The sequence below is a fragment of the Babylonia areolata genome, chromosome 23 (genome assembly GCF_041734735.1).
Source record: "Babylonia areolata isolate BAREFJ2019XMU chromosome 23, ASM4173473v1, whole genome shotgun sequence".
NCBI classification, from domain to species: Eukaryota; Metazoa; Mollusca; class Gastropoda; order Neogastropoda; family Buccinidae; genus Babylonia; species Babylonia areolata.
The window spans coordinates 14,193,178-14,202,720 of record NC_134898.1 but is presented as its reverse complement, the minus strand read 5'-3'; the positions used below and the strand labels follow the sequence as shown (position 1 = coordinate 14,202,720).

Genomic DNA, 9,543 nt, shown 5'->3' with positions numbered 1-9,543 from the left:
AAGGAACAGCCTGAGTCTAAGCTGTGGGGAAGGCGCTGAGGAGCAGCCTGTGTCTGGAACTGAGGACTGGATTGAAACGGACTCTTTGACATGAGTATCCTCGTTATGTGTTGTGCAGAGTGTTGTGTGTTGTTGCCCTTAAACCATTTTGGTTTTTTTTGTATGAGTGTGTGAGCGAAGCGAACGTGTGAATTTTCAAAGTTTAAAAAAAAAATATATATATATATATATATAAACATTGGCAAAGATATCCATCTCCTATGATTCTTTTTTTTTTTTTTATGCACGTGAACATGGCTGACTGACAGGAGTGAAATGTGAATCTGAACTGGTGTGAATGGACGTCATATATATATATATATATATATATGAGAGATCTTCCCAGTTGTTTCTCTATGTCTGTCTCTCACTGTCTGTCTCTGTCCCTGTATGAAAGATGAGATATAACACGTTCCAGATAACCCGTACCTTCTTCGAGCAGTCTTACTGCCCTGTGCGATCTAGACAGTGTTTTCAAGAACTATAAGTGCCGCACAATCTATTGATCTATTTCATTTTTTTTCTATAATTTAAAATAGCAAAAACTTGGTATTAAAATATTAATTCATTTATGTGTTCAGATATTTATATATATAATTTTTTTAGGTTTATATATATAATCAGTTTCCCCCACCACCCTCCCCTCACTTATACCAACCCACCACCCTCTCCCACCATTCCCCCCTTACCTTTCCCCCCCTCCCTCCTCATCCTTCCCATTCAGAGCCTCGTTGTTCCCTCACACGCCCACTCACACTCACAATTCTGCTTACCCTTATTTGTTACGCGTGTCCTCTCCTGAGACTCTTCCTCATTTTCTTCCCTTTCCTGAACTGAACTCTCTCTCTCTGTGTCTCCGTCTCCCCGTGTGTATCTTCCTGTGTCACTTTCTCATTTCTTTTGCCCCGAGTAAGAGCTTGTGGCTTGATACGTTGCACTAGTTTATCTCAATAGCCGAGTGGGTAAAAGCGCTGGACTTTTCAATCTGATGGTCCTGGGGTCCAGTCTCGGTTAACGGCGCCTGGTGGGTGAAGGGTAGAGATTTTTTTTTTTTTTTGTCCGATCTCCCAGGTCAATATATGTGCAGACCTGCTAGTGTCTGAACCCCCCTTCGTAGTGTATACGCACGCAGAAAATCAAATACGCACGTTAAAGATCCTGTAATCCATGTCAGTGTTCGGTGGGGTTATGGAGACACGAAAATACACGGCTTGCATGAACCACAACGTAGTCATCGGTAAGTCGATGCTGGTCGTGTAAACGCGGAAAGAAGAAAGAAAAGTCGATTTTTACCAAGATTCTTTTAGCCTACCTCTTGCCGCATAATAAATTGAATGCTGGCAGAACGCGTACCGTGTCATTTGAACAAGTTCCTAACCACGTGGCTACGTGAACAACTCAACTCATGAACGATATTTTTGAATTAAGAGGAAAAGCACACATTATGCAGACAGGAATATATCCTTCACAAACGTCCACAACAAATCGTAAGAAATCGTTCTTGAGTATCCTTGTATTGCATTTTGCAACTCAAACGATGACAGTGTGTGTGACTGGGTTTCTGGTGAAAAAAAAAAACGGAGAAGAAAAAAAGGTCGAACGTGTGAACAATATGCACAAACTCGCAAGCAGAAAAAACCAAAAAAAAACAAAAAAAACAAACAAACGAAAGCACTCACACAGCATTGCCAAAGATGTATCCTTACGTGAAGCACGTGTTGAACGGACGTCACAAATGAAGCGTGAAGGAGAGGTCACTTTCAATTTCAAGCATGTGTCAAAACTCAAAGCGTGCAGTCTGAGTCAAGCCTGCGTTAAGATTTTTGTTTTTCAAACGAGGGTGTGGGAAGGTGTGTGTGTGTGTGTGGGGGGGGGGGGGGGGGATCGGGGGGAGGGCGGGAAGGGGTGGCGGAGGGAGAGCGATAAGGGACGCAGGCGGGAAGGGGGAGGGGCGAGTGGGGGGGGGGGGGGGGGGGGGGGGGGGCTGTCCAGGCTGTTCCACCGAGCAGTCATTGAAAGTTGTGCTAACCTTCGCTATTACTGTTTGGTACGGAAACATTTCCAAGGCAGAAGTTGCAGCCCTGAAAGCAGAACAGTAAAAACTGCCACCAAGATTACCGGGGCTGATCTACCTTCTCTAGACGACATATGTTATAAGCGGCTACTCAAAAAAGCAAAATCAATCAGCCAGGACGAATCACATACCGCTTTTGGGATATTTGAGATGCTCCCCTCTGGTCGACGGTACAGAAGTATAAGGACGAAAACCAATCGCTTCGCCAATAGCTTTTTGCCCAAAGCAGTCAATGCCCTGTCTCTCGAACAAATCCAGTGTGATAAATAGAATTGTGTAGTCAACAACCATCTACCTGAAGATCTAGTCATCAGCCCCATCCACATGTAATATGCGGCAAACGTGAGAGAGAGAGAGAGAGAGAGAGAGAGAGAGAGTATGCACAATGTTTTGTATTGGTATGCACATGTATGTATCCTAATTTCTACTGTTTCTGTGTTTGTGTATGATTTTCGATTCATGTTCGTATCCTATGTACTACCCCCACCCCACCCCTCCCAATTTTCCATGTGACCCCGGAGAAAGAACGAAAGAAAATGGCAATGAGAGAAAGAATGAAAGCAAAATACAGTGTTAAATGAACCATTTTCGTAGCATTATAAAACTTCAAATTCGAATAAGAGCTAGAAATTATACAGAAAGAAAGAAAATCACAAAAGAAAGATAGAAAAAACAACAACAACAAAACAAACAAACAAACCCAAAAAAACAAAACAATACAAACTGAGCCGAACAATTCTCACACGCAGCAATTTCGAAAAAAAAGAGAAAGCAAATAAGACGGCAAAGAAAGACAGAATTAAAGATCGATCGAAAAAAAGAAAAAAAACAACAACAAAAAACAAAAACAAAAACAAAACAAAACAAACAAAAAACCCCAGGATGAAACAACAAAAAAAGTAACATTCGCAATACTATAGGAGTCTGACAGTTCGTAGCTAGCTATAAACGTTGAATTAGATCATGAGAGAGAGAGAGACAGAGATAGGAAAGAAGAATGGAAGAAAGAGGAAACATAGAAAAAACAGAAAAAAAGGAAAGAAGACGGAAGGGGAAATATGTGCACAGAATAGCTTCCTGTGTTTGTTGTACCTCGAGAAGGAAATGATCCAAAGATGCTTCTCTCTCTCTCTCTCTCTCTCTCTCTCTCTCTCTCTCTCTCTCTCTCTCTCTCTCTCTCTGTGTGTGTACGTGAGCCTGCGTGCGTGCGTGTGTACGCGTGCATGCATGCATGTGTTTGTATATGTTTGTGCATAGAGTGCACACGTGCGTTTGTACGAGCGTGCGTATATATATATATATATATATATATATATATATATATATATATATATATATATACATAAGTGTGTGTGTGGCCAAAATTAAGAATATACCTAACCTATATAGGAAAATTGTATCATTTAGTGTCTTGATCAACAAGAATCTTTTTTTTTCTGTAAATACACGCCATACATGGTGTGAATATGACAGTGTCTCCATCTCGCGTCTGTCTGACAAAAGCAATTTGGGTCGGCGAGCGGTAAGAAGATAGTGCCTCTTTGGGGAAATGGTATTATCAATATCTCGATCAACAGGACTATATGTATGGCAACTTTTGGTGTGAATGACTCTCCTATCTCTCTGTGTCTGTCTCTCTCTGTGACTTTTTCTCTGTCTTTCTTTCTCTGTCTTTCTTTCTCTCCATCTCTCCTCTCTCTCACTACTGCTGCTGCTACTACTACTACTGCTGCTACTACTACTACTGCTGCTACTACTACTACCACTACTACTACTACTACTACTACTACTACTACTACTCCTAATGCGACTGATAGTGTCTTGACCAAGAACACACGAACACACACACGTACACACATTCAGACATACACTGAAATACACACTCAAACACACACGCATACACACACACAGTCTCTCTCTCTCTCTCTCTCTCTCTCTCTCTCTCTCTCTCTCTCTCTCTCGCACGCACGCACGCACGCGCGCACACACACACACAGAGGCACACGCACACTCTCTGTCTCACACACACACCAACACACACACACACACACACACACACACACACACACACACACACACACACACACACACCCTATTTGGTTAAAGACAATGCCCAGAGGTATAGAGTGAACGGTCACTGCGTTGACCACTGACCGTTCTGTGCCACTGACCAGCCAGCTGTTTTTTGTCTGTAAGAAAGCTAATAGAATTCATTCTTCTTTTTTTTTCTTTCTTTCTTCTTCTTCTCGTCCTCCTCCTCCTCCTCCTCCCCCTTCTCCCCCTCCTTCTTCTCCTTCTCCTCCTCCTCCTCCTTTAACTCTCTCCATACGAACGGCGAAAGAGACGACGTTAACAGCGTTTCACCCCACTTATCATCAAAATATTGCAAGCGGAAGGCTCTTTATACTGAAGAGGTGAATGTTGACAAAGAATACCACAATTCTGACGACGGAAGCTAAAGGTTGGGTCATTCAGACACCCACTGGACATCCGAGGGGTCTGTGTAGAGAAGAGAGGACTGGCCGTACTGAGTTAAAACCAAACCAACAAAACAGGCGGTTTGCTATATGAAAAACTAAACGTCGCCTTACCACTTCATAACCGTTGCCTAAGAATGTAACCCCCAAAAAGCGACATGGAAGTAGCTTTCAGTGTGTCTTTTGTTTTTCTTTTTTTTTAACAGCTAAAAAGACAAAAAAAAATCATGCTTTTTTTGTAAAGTTTGTATCTATACCCTTACAAGCAGTGAATTTATTTTATTTCTACCTTTGTGCTTTAATGTTTTTACTTGTTCGTCTGTAAACTGGATGTCATTACCTGTAACATCTGCATCAACAAATACATCACTTTTGTATATGTACACTGTTAAAGTTGTGTATATCTGTTCTCTTCATGTCGGCTATACGTTTCTCACTTCGGTCATGTCTCTGCATGGATATGAATGTGTGAATGCGTTCGTTTTATTACTTTTTTACGATGTTAATGATGATGATGATCATTCTTTATTGTAGTAGCAGTAGATGTAGCAGTGTTAACAAATCGTTAATGTTATTATTGTCACAAGGACAGATTTGAAGACTGGGCGATGTATAAAATCTTTATCCTTGAGTAATATTTCTTTTTAAATCTTGAATATTTATGGAACGTTGTAATACCTCTGTGTGTGTGTGCGCGCGCTCGCGCAGTTGTGTGCGTGTGTGCGCGCATGCGCATTTGTGTGTGTGTTACGCGCGCGTGCGTGCGTTTGCACACAAAAAAAATGACATGAAAAAGAAAACAATATCAAAAGCTAATCTGTGCCACACACACGCACATACCATCACCACCCCACACAAGAACCTAAACGAATCAATAAACGACATAAAACGAAAGAACCCCTAAAAGGTCTGCTCCACGACAGCCACCAGACGCAACTTGCAAGTAAAAAAAAAAAAATCTGAAAAATCCCACACGAATGTAACATCAGCCAAATGGCCTTCATCTCCACACCACACCACACCACACACACACACCACCCCCACCCCACCCCTCTCACCACCATCACACCCACCACCTTCCTCAGTCTCTCTTCTGCAGACTGCTACATGCCACATCCTCGCCCACATCCACACCCTCACACCCACTCCAACTACTACTAGATTCAAACACTTCACTGTTGGACGCCGTTCTTTCTCTGTCTCTGGACCTTGCATTTGGAATGAACTTCCTCTTTCGCTTCGTCAGGTCTCCACGCACTCAGCTCTTTCAAGACTGGCCTTAATTAAAACCCACCTCTTCACAAGATGTTTCTTCAGTTTTAGAGTTATGCATGCGTGTGAATAACTGGTGTGAAAGCGCTTAGATTTGTCTCTGCACAAGATTCAGCGCTATATGAATATTATTATTATTACTACTACTACCTCTCCTATTCCCAAGAGACTACAGATAATAACATGACGCTTGCAGACTCGCATGAAAAGGTCTCTTCTCCAGCAAGTACTCCACTCTAGTGGTCTTTTTATTTTTTTTACTGTCACAGTCAGTGGTACAAAGCTTTCCCCCTGAACATTTCAACAAGTTCACAGGACAGGTGCCATTAAAAATCGAAAACACCAAGTGTGTCGAAAGGTGCCCATTAAAAACCCAAACACTAAGTGTGTCAGGAAAACAATGCACACACACACACACACACACACACACACACACACACACACACACACACACACACACACACACACACACACACACACACACACATGATAAAGAGAGAGAGAGAGAGAGAAACAAAAAACATCAAACTATCTAACTAACAACCTTAAGAAAAACGATCGAACATCGTCACAAGAACGACAACCCTCTTGTAGCACCTTACAAGTGAAACAATTCTGAAAATACCACACAAAAGTAACTACAGCTGGATGGTCTTAACTCCCCACACCCCCCTGCCCCACCAAACCCCACCTACCTATCCCCTCTCCCCCCCTTCCCCCCACAACCACCACCCCACCCCACCCATACATATGCACCCACCCTACCACCACCACCACCACCACAATCGTCATCTTCCTCAGCCTCTCAACTCAAGACCTTACACACCACTACCTTCCCATCCCTTTCCACCCCCTCACCCCCCCCCCCCCACACACACACACACGCCACATACTCCAGCTACCTCTTCTACCCTCCCCAAGAGACTGATAATAACACGACGTTTACAGGCTGTCGTGAAAGGTCTCCTTTCTGCTGCGTTACATCTCTCAAGCGTTCTTCTTCACAGTCAAGAGTGGTACAAGCTTTCCTCCTGAACAGTTTAAACAAGTTTACTGGACTGGTTGCCATTAAAACCCAGACCCCCAAAGTAGTCGGTGGAGAGAGAGAGAGAAAAAAAAAAGAAGCTGCACTGACATTTCTCACGCGCACACACGAACGGACGCACGCACGCATGCACGCACGCACGCACGCACACACACACACACACACACACACACACACACGCACACACACATTCAGAGACAGAAGGACAGGATTCCAGGCACCAAATTACAACGAGAAGATCCGACGCCCCTGCATCAGGCTTTTTCATGTATGACCGATTTTAACCCATGCTGAGCAGACATATGTCCACCGTTTTCGGAGTGTTTTGGGTGGATGCTGGATGATAATGCTCTTGTGTCCATAACTCACTGATTAAAAAAAAAAGTGTGCGCTTAGAGTTGATTTCATCAAGATTTTGCGCCTTAAATAATATATATATATACTCTTATTATTATTATTATTATTATTATTATTATTATTATTATTATTATTATTATTATTATTATCATTTATCTATTATTTTATATTTTTATTATCTCATTTTATTTTAAAATCTATTTTATTCTATTTTATTTATATATTTATTTTATTTTTATTTTGTTCTCAAGGCCTGACTAAGCGCGTTGGGTTACGGTGCCAGTCAGGCGTCTGCCTGGCAGATGTGGTGTAGCGTATATGGATTTGACCGAACGCAGTGAGGTCTCCTTGAGCAACTGATACTGATACTGATACTGAAAAAAAAAGAAAAAAAAAGAAAAAGAAGGATCACCAGAACCCACACCCCTGTTGCCCCCGTGGAAGTCGCATGTCCATTGGGTCAATTTCTGGAACAGTGGCATCAGTGAAGCGCTGTCTTTCTTCCTTCAGTGCCAGAACAAGTACCACACCATCCTGTTGAACTTTTGGGGTGAAAAACAACTCATCAGTGTGTGTCCTTTAAGGGACACCGTATCACCACTACTACTACTACTACCACTACTACCACCACACTCTACTACTACTACTACTACTACTACTACTGATACTACTACTACTACTACTACTACTACTACTACTACTACTACTACTACTACTACTACTACTACTACTATCATTATCATTATCATTATTATTATTATTATTATTGTTATTATTATCATTATCCGTTATTATTATGGTTGTTGTTGTTGTCATTAGTAGTAGTAGTAGTAGTAGTAGTAGTATCATCATCATCATCATCATCATCATCATTATTATTATCATTATTATTATTACTATTGTTGTTGTTCGTGTTGTTGTTCCTATCATTCTTGTTGCTGTTGTTGTTGTTGTTGTTATTGTTGTTGTTATTGTTCTCGTTGGTGGTGGTGTTATTGTTTTTTTTTTGTTTTCCAATTATGTCTTTATTTCTGTATTCTCATTGTTGTCATTATCATTAACATGAAACCTTTTTATTTTCTCATGCAAAGGGACCCCTATGTTTCATATCATCAACGTGAAGACCTACTTTTCAGCGAAAAAAAAAGTGAAAGGAATTAAAGAAAGAAAGACAGAAAGAAATGAAGGGAAAGGAAAGAAAAGAAAAGAAAAAGACGAAAGAAAGATAAAGAGCGGGTCAGCAAAAAAAAAAAAAAAAAAAAAAAAAAAAAAAGTGCAGGGAAATACTAACATGCTACAGTCATTGACTAGTAGACACAAACATTTTTTTTCTTCTGTCATCGTGTTTTCTCGATCGAATCAAAGCTTTCTGGAGTTCCAGACTTTCTCTGCAACCAATGTTCTTCGTGCTCTCCACAAGTGAACATAATTACTTACCCATCTACATATGGTACTTCCACTGCTCCCATCTTTCCCCTTTCCATATTTGCCCCCCTATGTCCAAACATCGTGGAAAACATTTCGATGTTTAACGTAGTTTTTTTGCAAATTCTACTCATTCGGAGATAAGAGGTGCAGGAAGGAGGAAGACGAGGAGGGTGGAGGGAGAAAGGGTAGGGAAGTGGATGTTGGGAAGGAGGGAGAGAGAGTGAGGAGGGAGGGAGAGGGAGGAGGGAGGGAGAGAGATAGAGAGGGGGGGGGGTGTACAATATTTGTCTACGTGCGCCACGCAAAATTTACCAAAGGGAAAGACGAATAGTAAACGGAACGTCCAACGCATGTTTGTGTTTGAATGTCTTTAAAACGTGTGTCTTGTTGGTATTTTTCACTTCAATTTCAATTTACAAGATGATTTTCAGCGGAAAAGACCCCTCATTAACTCTCTCCATACGAACGGCGAAAGAGACGACGTTAACAGCGTTTCACCCCAATTACCATCATCAAAATATTGCAAGCGGAAGGCTTTTATACTGAAGAGGTGAATGTTGACAAAGAATACCACAATTCTGACGACGGAAGCTAAAGGTTGGGTCATTCAGACACCCACTGGACATCCGAGGGGTCTGTGTAGAGGAGAAGAGAGGACTGGTCGTACTGAGTGAGTTAAACAATACCTGCACACAACATTGAAATTGAACTAAAAAAAAAAAAAAAAAAATTAAAGAAAACGGAAAAAGAAAATGAAGTCATCACTCCCTGACATGTTTTTTAACGCATTACAACGCAATCGAAGAGTTTGAGGAGAGGATGTTTGGAGCAACGGAAAGAAAGAAGGGTGT

At 41.5% G+C, this 9,543-nt stretch overlaps 1 protein-coding gene across 1 annotated transcript in view; it reads right to left on the bottom strand.

Annotated features, from left to right (window-relative positions):
* The window catches only part of LOC143298291 (glutamate receptor ionotropic, kainate 2-like), a 591,925-nt gene that overhangs the window by 170,349 nt on the left and 412,033 nt on the right, over positions 1-9,543 (bottom strand). The window lies entirely within an intron of this gene.